This window comes from Xyrauchen texanus, chromosome 27 (genome assembly GCF_025860055.1).
Source record: "Xyrauchen texanus isolate HMW12.3.18 chromosome 27, RBS_HiC_50CHRs, whole genome shotgun sequence".
NCBI lineage: Eukaryota > Metazoa > Chordata > Actinopteri > Cypriniformes > Catostomidae > Xyrauchen > Xyrauchen texanus.
This window is the reverse complement of record NC_068302.1, coordinates 30,921,368-30,934,465: the sequence shown is the minus strand read 5'-3', so window position 1 is coordinate 30,934,465 and position 13,098 is coordinate 30,921,368. Positions and strand designations below refer to the sequence as shown.

At 31.3% G+C, this 13,098-nt stretch overlaps 1 pseudogene; it reads left to right on the top strand.

Annotated features, from left to right (window-relative positions):
• Positions 1–13,098, top strand: part of LOC127620954 (cAMP-specific 3',5'-cyclic phosphodiesterase 4D-like) — a 202,297-nt pseudogene that overhangs the window by 165,258 nt on the left and 23,941 nt on the right.

Here is a 13,098-nt window from a genome sequence, read left to right as displayed (position 1 = left end):
ATGCATTAGGTTCTTTCTTTCTGGTATATTTATTCTCTGTCATAGCAAAGCTCAATCCTCAGGTCATGAATTGTTGGTCCTTTATGTGTGCGACACTATTGTCAGCTGTCACCAAGGGCCAGACTGACCCACTAGCAAGGAATTATCCATCCGCACCATGTTAGCTGTTTCAGCTGTCAGCATACATGAAGATGATGACGGTAGAAGTGAGATTAAAGCGTAAAGCCACGTCACCATGAACGTCAGGGAAATACCCATGGCCCGGCGATTATATTAATGCTCCCTGGAGATTATGTGTCAGCACGTTGAAAGCAAAGGAAGGTGAAGATTGGTTGTAAGGTGTTGGAAGGCACTCCTGCTGTGCTGAGGAAGCCCTATACCAAGCTCAGTCTAAATTTTAATGCTCACTGTAAAGACTTGGTTGCCATCTCTTAATTGGTTCTATCCTAAGGACAGAGTTGCTTGCTGAGTGTGTCCTCTCCAAGTTAATATCCTCAGATCTATCAACAGGAATTTGATGTAAGCTTTTGTTGTGCAGTATATCCTCCAATGTCACACTTGACATCAATGCTAACCACTCTGTTTTGTGTCTCCACAGCTTTGATGTGGACAATGGCACCTCATCAGGACGCAGTCCGCTGGATCCCATGGCCAGCCCCGGGTCAGGGCTCATCCTCCAGGCCAACTTTGTGCACAGTCAGAGGAGAGAGTCCTTCCTTTACCGCTCTGACAGTGACTATGACCTCTCACCAAAGTCTATGTCCAGGAACTCCTCCATCGCTAGTGACATGTGAGTATATGTCTCTTTGAAATGTATGACTATATATGATATTTAATTCACTTTGCAGGTTGAGGCATTAATGGTAGGCCTAATGCATAGCCTACTCATGGCTATTAGATTATTATTGCAGTTGTCAAGACATTTCAAGGAATAATTTACTCCCAAATGTAATTTATTTCATAATTTACTCACCCTCATCTTGTTTGGAACCCATTGCATTTTTTTTCTATACACTGAAAGTGAATGGTGTCTGAAGCTAGGACTTTCTAGCTTTCTGCCTAACATCTTTTGTGTTCCATGGAAGAATGAAAGCCATATAGGTTTGGAACAACTTGAGGGTAAATAAATGATTTTTTTGTGAACTTATCCTTTGAAGTAAAATGTTTTAGAGGGTCAACATTTAAATTAGGGATGGGCAACTGGCAGCCTGCAGTATTTTTGAATATGGCATATTGGACAACATTATTTTGAATATTGATTTTAGTACATTGAAAAAGTGTTCATGTGAAGATTGCATTCAATGCTATCTACCAGTAGAGGTCACTTGTTCCAAACAGCTAATGTTTGCCAAAATGATTAATAAAACAAGAAAATTGACTACAAAACTGTATTTTTGGGTTGAAATGTAAAACAGAGAAATCCATGTGTTTGTACATGTAATCTGTCATGAAAGATTTCAAATTGAATCACCATTACAGCACTGCGCAAAAAGAGAAGTATGCGAGAGATACACAGGTGACAACAGAGCTGCTTTTATCACAGATTTAGAAGGAAAAATACATTGGCAGCAAAACCTTTAGCACATCAGTGACTGCAAGAATCGCTTTCAATATAAACTGTAAAGAAATGCTCAATTGTATGAGGGGCCATTTAGGCCAGAATTGTTGAAAAGCCTCATACAAAAACTAGTGAATTTAACATATTGACATAAACATAAGTGAAATTAATTCATATTAATTATTGAAAAGCCTCTTATGAACACTAGTGAAATGAACACATTCATAAACATTAGTGAAATTCATTCATACACATTACTGAAAAAGCCTCTTACAAACACTGGTGCAATTAACACGTTCATAAACGTAAGTCAAATACATTCATACATTATTGAAAAAGCCTCTTAGGAACAATTATAAAATAAACACATTCAGATATGTTAGTAAAATTAATTCATGCATTATTAAAAAAAACTCTTTGGATCAATTAACACACGAATAAACATTAGTGATTTTCATTCATGCATTATTGAAAAAGCCTCTAAGAACACTAGTGAAATGAACACATTCATAAACATTAGTGAAATTAATTCATGCATTATTGAAAAAGCCTCTTACGAACACTAGTGAAATGAACACATTCATAAACATTAGTGAAATTCATTCATGCATTATTGAAAAAGCCTCTAAGAACACTAGTGAAATGAACACATTCATAAACATTAGTGAAATTCATTCATGCATTATTGGAAAAGCATCTTAGGATCAGTTATGAAATGAACACATTCATAAACATTAGTGAAATTCATTCATGCATTATTGAAAAAGCCTCTAAGAACACTAGTGAAATGAACACATTCATAAACATTAGTGAAATTAATTCATGCATTATTGAAAAAGCCTCTAAGAACGCTAGTGAAATGAACACATTCATAAACATTAGTGAAATTCATTCATGCATTATTGAAAAAGCCTCTAAGAACACTAGTGAAATGAACACATTCATAAACATTAGTGAAATGAACACATTCATAAACATTAGTCATTCATTCATGCATTATTTAAAAAGCCTCTATGGAACAATTATGAAATGAACACATTCATAAACATTAGTGAAATGAACACATTCATAAACATTAGTCATTCATTCATGCATTATTGAAAAAGCCTCTATGGAACAATTATGAAATGAACACATTCATAAACATTAGTGAAATGAACACATTCATAAACATTAGTCATTTATTCATGCATTATTGAAAAAGCCTCTAAGAACACTAGTGAAATGAACACATTCATAAACATTAGTGAAATTAATTCATGCATTATTGAAAAAGCCTCTAAGAACACTAGTGAAATGAACACATTCATAAACATTAGTGAAATTCATTCATGCATTATTGAAAAAGCCTGTAAGAACACTAGTGAAATGAACACATTCATAAACATTAGTGAAATGAACACATTCATAAACATTAGTCATTCATTCATGCATTATTGAAAAAGCCTCTATGGAACAATTATGAAATGAACACATTCATAAACATTAGTGAAATGAACACATTCATAAACATTAGTCATTTATTCATGCATTATTGAAAAAGCCTCTAAGAACACTAGTGAAATGAACACATTCATAAACATTAGTGAAATTAATTCATGCATTATTGAAAAAACCTCTAAGAACACTAGTGAAATGAACACATTCATAAACATTAGTGAAATTAATTCATGCATTATTGAAAAAGCCTCTAAGAACACTAGTGAAATGAACACATTCATAAACATTAGTGAAATTAATTCATGCATTATTGAAAAAGCCTCTAAGAACACTAGTGAAATGAACACATTCATAAACATTAGTGAAATTAATTCATGCATTATTGAAAAAGCCTCTAAGAACACTAGTGAAATGAACACATTCATAAACATTAGTGAAATTAATTCATGCATTATTGGAAAAGCATCTTAGGATCAGTTATGAAATGAACACATTCATAAACATTAGTGAAATTCATTCATGCATTATTGAAAAAGCCTCTAAGAACACTAGTGAAATGAACACATTCATAAACATTAGTGAAATTAATTCATGCATTATTGAAAAAACCTCTAAGAACACTAGTGAAATGAACACATTCATAAACATTAGTGAAATTAATTCATGCATTATTGAAAAAGCCTCTAAGAACACTAGTGAAATGAACACATTCATAAACATTAGTGAAATTAATTCATGCATTATTGAAAAAGCCTCTAAGAACACTAGTGAAATGAACACATTCATAAACATTAGTGAAATGCATTCATGCATTATTGAAAAAGCCTCTAAGAACACTAGTGAAATGAACACATTCATAAACATTAGTGAAATTCATTCATGCATTATTGAAAAAGCCTCTAAGAACACTAGTGAAATGAACACATTCATAAACATTAGTGAAATTCATTCATGCATTATTGAAAAAGCCTCTAAGAACACTAGTGAAATGAACACATTCATAAACATTAGTGAAATTCATTCATGCATTATTGAAAAAGCCTCTAAGAACACTAGTGAAATGAACACATTCATAAACATTAGTGAAATTCATTCATGCATTATTGGAAAAGCATCTTAGGATCAGTTATGAAATGAACACATTCATAAACATTAGTGAAATTCATTCATGCATTATTGGAAAAGCATCTTAGGATCAGTTATGAAATGAACACATTCATAAACATTAGTGAAATTCATTCATGCATTATTGAAAAAGCCTCTAAGAACACTAGTGAAATGAACACATTCATAAACATTAGTGAAATTCATTCATGCATTATTGAAAAAGCCTCTAAGAACACTAGTGAAATGAACACATTCATAAACATTAGTGAAATTCATTCATGCATTATTGGAAAAGCATCTTAGGATCAGTTATGAAATGAACACATTCATAAACATTAGTGAAATTCATTCATGCATTATTGAAAAAGCCTCTAAGAACGCTAGTGAAATGAACACATTCATAAACATTAGTGAAATTCATTCATGCATTATTGAAAAAGCCTCTAAGAACGCTAGTGAAATGAACACATTCATAAACATTAGTGAAATTCATTCATGCATTATTGAAAAAGCCTCTAAGAACACTAGTGAAATGAACACATTCATAAACATTAGTGAAATTCATTCATGCATTATTGAAAAAGCCTCTAAGAACGCTAGTGAAATGAACACATTCATAAACATTAGTGAAATTCATTCATGCATTATTGAAAAAGCCTCTAAGAACACTAGTGAAATGAACACATTCATAAACATTAGTGAAATTCATTCATGCATTATTGAAAAAGCCTCTAAGAACACTAGTGAAATGAACACATTCATAAACATTAGTGAAATTCATTCATGCATTATTGAAAAAGCCTCTAAGAACGCTAGTGAAATGAACACATTCATAAACATTAGTGAAATTCATTCATGCATTATTGAAAAAGCCTCTAAGAACACTAGTGAAATGAACACATTCATAAACATTAGTGAAATTCATTCATGCATTATTGAAAAAGCCTCTAAGAACACTAGTGAAATGAACACATTCATAAACATTAGTGAAATTCATTCATGCATTATTGAAAAAGCCTCTAAGAACACTAGTGAAATGAACACATTCATAAACATTAGTCATTTATTCATGCATTATTGAAAAAGCCTCTTACGAACACTAGTGAAATGAACACATTCATAAACATTAGTGAAATTCATTCATGCATTATTGGAAAAGCATCTTAGGATCAGTTATGAAATGAACACATTCATAAACATTAGTGAAATGAACACATTCATAAACATTAGTCATTTATTCATGCATTATTGAAAAAGCCTCTATGGAACACTAGTGAAATGAACACATTCATAAACATTAGTGAAATTAATTCATGCATTATTGAAGAAGCCTCTAAGAACACTAGTGAAATGAACACATTCATAAACATTAGTGAAATTCATTCATGCATTATTGAAAAAGCCTCTAAGAACACTAGTGAAATGAACACATTCATAAACATTAGTGAAATTCATTCATGCATTATTGAAAAAGCCTCTAAGAACACTAGTGAAATGAACACATTCATAAACATTAGTGAAATTCATTCATGCATTATTGAAAAAGCCTCTAAGAACACTAGTGAAATGAACACATTCATAAACATTAGTGAAATTCATTCATGCATTATTGGAAAAGCATCTTAGGATCAGTTATGAAATGAACACATTCATAAACATTAGTGAAATTCATTCATGCATTATTGGAAAAGCATCTTAGGATCAGTTATGAAATGAACACATTCATAAACATTAGTGAAATTCATTCATGCATTATTGAAAAAGCCTCTAAGAACACTAGTGAAATGAACACATTCATAAACATTAGTGAAATTCATTCATGCATTATTGAAAAAGCCTCTAAGAACACTAGTGAAATGAACACATTCATAAACATTAGTGAAATGAACACATTCATAAACATTAGTCATTCATTCATGCATTATTGAAAAAGCCTCTATGGAACAATTATGAAATGAACACATTCATAAACATTAGTGAAATGAACACATTCATAAACATTAGTCATTTATTCATGCATTATTGAAAAAGCCTCTAAGAACACTAGTGAAATGAAAACATTCAGAAACATTAGTCATTCATTCATGCATTATTTAAAAAGCCTCTATGGAACAATTATGAAATGAACACATTCATAAACATTAGTGAAATGAACACATTCATAAACATTAGTCATTTATTCATGCATTATTGAAAAAGCCTCTAAGAACACTAGTGAAATGAACACATTCATAAACATTAGTGAAATTAATTCATGCATTATTGGAAAAGCATCTTAGGATCAGTTATGAAATGAACACATTCATAAACATTAGTGAAATTAATTCATGCATTATTGGAAAAGCATCTTAGGATCAGTTATGAAATGAACACATTCATAAACATTAGTGAAATTCATTCATGCATTATTGAAAAAGCCTCTAAGAACACTAGTGAAATGAACACATTCATAAACATTAGTGAAATGAACACATTCATAAACATTAGTCATTCATTCATGCATTATTGAAAAAGCCTCTAAGAACACTAGTGAAATGAACACATTCATAAACATTAGTGAAATTAATTCATGCATTATTGAAAAAGCCTCTAAGAACACTAGTGAAATGAACACATTCAGAAACATTAGTGAAATTAATTCATGCATTATTGAAAAAGCCTCTAAGATCACTAGTGAAATGAACACATTCAGAAACATTAGTCATTCATTCATGCATTATTTAAAAAGCCTCTATGGAACAATTATGAAATGAACACATTCATAAACATTAGTGAAATGAACACATTCATAAACATTAGTCATTCATTCATGCATTATTGAAAAAGCCTCTATGGAACAATTATGAAATGAACACATTCATAAACATTAGTGAAATGAACACATTCATAAACATTAGTCATTTATTCATGCATTATTGAAAAAGCCTCTAAGAACACTAGTGAAATGAACACATTCATAAACATTAGTGAAATTAATTCATGCATTATTGAAAAAGCCTCTAAGAACACTAGTGAAATGAACACATTCATAAACATTAGTGAAATTAATTCATGCATTATTGAAAAAGCCTCTAAGAACACTAGTGAAATGAACACATTCATAAACATTAGTGAAATTCATTCATGCATTATTGAAAAAGCCTCTAAGAACACTAGTGAAATGAACACATTCATAAACATTAGTGAAATTCATTCATGCATTATTGAAAAAGCCTCTAAGAACACTAGTGAAATGAACACATTCATAAACATTAGTGAAATTCATTCATGCATTATTGGAAAAGCATCTTAGGATCAGTTATGAAATGAACACATTCATAAACATTAGTGAAATTCATTCATGCATTATTGAAAAAGCCTCTAAGAACGCTAGTGAAATGAACACATTCATAAACATTAGTGAAATTCATTCATGCATTATTGAAAAAGCCTCTAAGAACACTAGTGAAATGAACACATTCATAAACATTAGTGAAATTCATTCATGCATTATTGAAAAAGCCTCTAAGAACACTAGTGAAATGAACACATTCATAAACATTAGTGAAATTCATTCATGCATTATTGGAAAAGCATCTTAGGATCAGTTATGAAATGAACACATTCATAAACATTAGTGAAATTCATTCATGCATTATTGGAAAAGCATCTTAGGATCAGTTATGAAATGAACACATTCATAAACATTAGTGAAATTCATTCATGCATTATTGAAAAAGCCTCTAAGAACACTAGTGAAATGAACACATTCATAAACATTAGTGAAATTCATTCATGCATTATTGAAAAAGCCTCTAAGAACACTAGTGAAATGAACACATTCATAAACATTAGTGAAATGAACACATTCATAAACATTAGTCATTCATTCATGCATTATTTAAAAAGCCTCTATGGAACAATTATGAAATGAACACATTCATAAACATTAGTGAAATGAACACATTCATAAACATTAGTCATTCATTCATGCATTATTGAAAAAGCCTCTATGGAACAATTATGAAATGAACACATTCATAAACATTAGTGAAATGAACACATTCATAAACATTAGTCATTTATTCATGCATTATTGAAAAAGCCTCTAAGAACACTAGTGAAATGAACACATTCATAAACATTAGTGAAATTAATTCATGCATTATTGGAAAAGCATCTTAGGATCAGTTATGAAATGAACACATTCATAAACATTAGTGAAATTCATTCATGCATTATTGAAAAAGCCTCTAAGAACACTAGTGAAATGAACACATTCATAAACATTAGTGAAATTCATTCATGCATTATTGAAAAAGCCTCTAAGAACACTAGTGAAATGAACACATTCATAAACATTAGTGAAATTCATTCATGCATTATTGAAAAAGCCTCTAAGAACACTAGTGAAATGAACACATTCATAAACATTAGTGAAATTAATTCATGCATTATTGAAAAAGCCTCTAAGAACACTAGTGAAATGAACACATTCATAAACATTAGTGAAATGAACACATTCATAAACATTAGTCATTCATTCATGCATTATTGAAAAAGCCTCTAAGAACACTAGTGAAATGAACACATTCATAAACATTAGTGAAATTAATTCATGCATTATTGAAAAAGCCTCTAAGAACACTAGTGAAATGAACACATTCATAAACATTAGTGAAATGAACACATTCATAAACATTAGTGAAATTAATTCATGCATTATTGAAAAAGCCTCTAAGAACACTAGTGAAATGAACACATTCATAAACATTAGTGAAATTCATTCATGCATTATTGAAAAAGCCTCTAAGAACACTAGTGAAATGAACACATTCATAAACATTAGTGAAATTCATTCATGCATTATTGAAAAAGCCTCTAAGAACACTAGTGAAATGAACACATTCATAAACATTAGTGAAATTCATTCATGCATTATTGAAAAAGCCTCTAAGAACGCTAGTGAAATGAACACATTCATAAACATTAGTGAAATTCATTCATGCATTATTGAAAAAGCCTCTAAGAACACTAGTGAAATGAACACATTCATAAACATTAGTGAAATTCATTCATGCATTATTGGAAAAGCATCTTAGGATCAGTTATGAAATGAACACATTCATAAACATTAGTGAAATGAACACATTCATAAACATTAGTCATTTATTCATGCATTATTGAAAAAGCCTCTATGGAACAATTATGAAATGAACACATTCATAAACATTAGTGAAATGAACACATTCATAAACATTAGTCATTTATTCATGCATTATTGAAAAAGCCTCTATGGAACACTAGTGAAATGAACACATTCATAAACATTAGTGAAATTCATTCATGCATTATTGGAAAAGCATCTTAGGATCAGTTATGAAATGAACACATTCATAAACATTAGTGAAATGAATACATTCATAAACATTAGTGAAATTCATTCATGCATTATTGGAAAAGCATCTTAGGATCAGTTATGAAATGAACACATTCATAAACTTTAGTGAAATTCATTCATGCATTATTGAAAAAGCCTCTAAGAACACTAGTGAAATGAACACATTCATAAACATTAGTGAAATTCATTCATGCATTATTGAAAAAGCCTCTAAGAACACTAGTGAAATGAACACATTCATAAACATTAGTGAAATTCATTCATGCATTATTGAAAAAGCCTCTAAGAACACTAGTGAAATGAACACATTCATAAACATTAGTGAAATTCATTCATGCATTATTGGAAAAGCATCTTAGGATCAGTTATGAAATGAACACATTCATAAACATTAGTGAAATGAACACATTCATAAACATTAGTCATTTATTCATGCATTATTGAAAAAGCCTCTATGGAACAATTATGAAATGAACACATTCATAAACATTAGTGAAATTAATACATTCATAAACATTAGTGAAATGAACACATTCATAAACATTAGTCATTTATTCATGCATTATTGAAAAAGCCTCTTACGAACACTAGTGAAATGAACACATTCATAAACATTAGTGAAATTCATTCATGCATTATTGGAAAAGCATCTTAGGATCAGTTATGAAATGAACACATTCATAAACATTAGTGAAATGAATACATTCATAAACATTAGTGAAATGAACACATTCATAAACATTAGTCATTTATTCATGCATTATTGAAAAAGCCTCTTACGAACACTAGTGAAATGAACACATTCATAAACATTAGTGAAATTAATTCATGCATTATTGAAAAAGCCTCTAAGAACACTAGTGAAATGAACACATTCATAAACATTAGTGAAATTCATTCATGCATTATTGAAAAAGCCTCTAAGAACACTAGTGAAATGAACACATTCATAAACATTAGTGATATTCATTCATGCATTATTGAAAAAGCCTCTAAGAACACTAGTGAAATGAACACATTCATAAACGTTAAGTGAAATTCATTCATACACATTTCTGAAAAAGCCTCTTAGGAACAATTTTATGTCTGATGTTTGTACACTGCCCTGGCTCTATAAATGTGAAAATAAACTAAATGGATCAGACCATCCACACAACACTGTTGCTATCACACAGCATTGGCAATGGGCTTGAAGGAGCACTGAAGGGAGTGGTGTGTTTGTTTGGCTGTTGAGTTCAAATAGCAATAGTCTTTCTCAGGATTCGCTTACTCCACCTTTAACATGAAAACCAGTTGAACCGTAACGCCGGCAATGTTATCGGACAAGCCGATTCCTCTGTAACGCTTTCTGTCTGGTGTTTATGTTATAGTTTTCTTGCTTATTATGATGTTAAACGTTTATCAACTTTTATTTAGAATGGCCTATCCACCTTTAATGCAAGACATTTTCATATGTCTGTGCGAAAGGGGCTTTTTTTGGTGGAAAGAAGAAAAATAAAGATGAAATAATGAAAAAATCTACGAAAATAGCAGTGCTGTTATAATTACTTTATTTTCTTTCTTTGCAGACACGGTGATGATATGATTGTAACACCTTTTGCACAGGTATTGCAATATATAATATATACTATATTAAATATGACAAGAAAAAATTAAAGTAAACCTAAATCTTTTGTGTCTTCTCACAGGTTCTGGCGAGTTTAAGAACTGTCCGGAACAACTTCGCTGCTTTAACAAATATACAACAGGAAAGGACCAATAACAAGTAAGTTGCTGTCATCAAATTAACAAGGAATATTCACATACACATACTGTCATCATGATGTGACATGATATTAGAGATGTTGTTACTGCTCAGATGTTGATCACAATGCTAGTTTGAAATAGTCAAATGGGCCGTAAAACTAAAAAATCTTAATATTTCATATGAATCTACCAAGAGGTAGATTCAAAACTTGATCCGACACTGAACACTCAAGCAGCCTAATTTACACTAAGAAAACTCCTGATGTTGCTATAACAATGCAAAAAGCACTTACCATTTTACTTGAAGTGAAAATCAGTCCTCCTTTCCTTTTTAATAAATTAAGCAATCACATGGTCATGGGAACATCTTGTGTTTTTAAATCCATAATGATCTCTTTCTCAGTGGTGATAAGGCAGTGAGGATGATCTCACGCTCTTTGCTTTCAAATTACATACATCACTTAAAGCATGATTGCGTCGCTCAAGGCCAACTTGAAGGCCTCGACCTGGACAGATCCTAAAGATCACACTCACCAAGAACAAATAAATCAATCTGATTGACTGATGAATCTGACAATCTCACTTTAGTTGCTCATTCACTTGCACTGTTGAGGGATTCTGTGGAAATTCTGAAGGCCTGAGGGGGTGGAGCTCAAACTCTTGATCTGCTTACGGCTAACGAGCTCGGCTTCAGGCATGCGATTTGTGAAACAGCTGTCACACTTCGCTTGTAACTATTAAGGAATAAATTCTGACTGGATAAACATTTTGTTTTTCTCAATTTGTTTGTAGATTAATTAAGAGTGGAAAACAGTTAAAAATACACAGGCAAAAAGGTGATTGAGAATGAAAGGATGAAAAATATTTGTATATTTGGCATGTTAGGCCAGCAGAGAAGGCTTTGCTGGCCCTGAGAATTCGCCACTGATCAGTACACATTATCAGAACTTTTCTTCCATCTATTGAATTTGTCACAATACTTTTAGTAATTTCTTCTTAATTATTTGAATTTTCAGAGTTGAAGTACATTTTCTTCATCTATGATTTAAGTCAAAGTGGTTGAAAAAATTAACTTTTTAACAGCAGGTTGTAGCTTTTTGTAATTTTGCACAGTGTATATAACAGTGTGTTGTTTTGAGTGTACTAACAGCAGTCAATTTGTCTTACTGTCCTTTGTATCATACACAGTGAGCTGAAGCAGTGAAATGGTTAACTGATTGTCTCTCATATTGAAGACCTGTTTGTTTTCTATTTGCTTTATCAGGAGATCCCCCATGTGTAACCCACCTCCCATCACAAAGACCTCCTACACAGGTATCTTACCTTTACTTTACATCTTTCAAATATTTTCATTCTTAACCTGCAAGTTTGTTGTCTGGAAAATGAGTGTTTCAGGGCTGTCTTTTTTTATTCAGGATAGAATAAAAAAAGATAATTTTTGGTGTTTCAGCACTCCATAGAGTACTTGCTCTGGGTTTTTTGTTCTCTATTAGAACTACAGTTGTTTTATTTTATGCTACACTATTAGATGCTTGCTGATATGAGAGATGGATTTGTCCTTGTGTGGCATCTTATGCTTTGTCTATACCAGCATGGCATCAGAATATTTGTGAGGTCAACCTCCAGATATCTCACATCGCACTTTCCATGTCATATACTCTGAAGCCGATAAGAAAGAGTAACTGATACGTCACAACAGCCTCCATGCACAAAGTAAAGCATTAAAGAGACTTTATTTTATCTTCAACAAATTTTTTTATGTTTTTATAAACTTTTAGGGCACTCTGGGATGTGACACAGAATGACAGTTGATTCATCATAATCATGAGGCCCAGGTCATTGTACTATATCATTTAGTTTCTGTTTG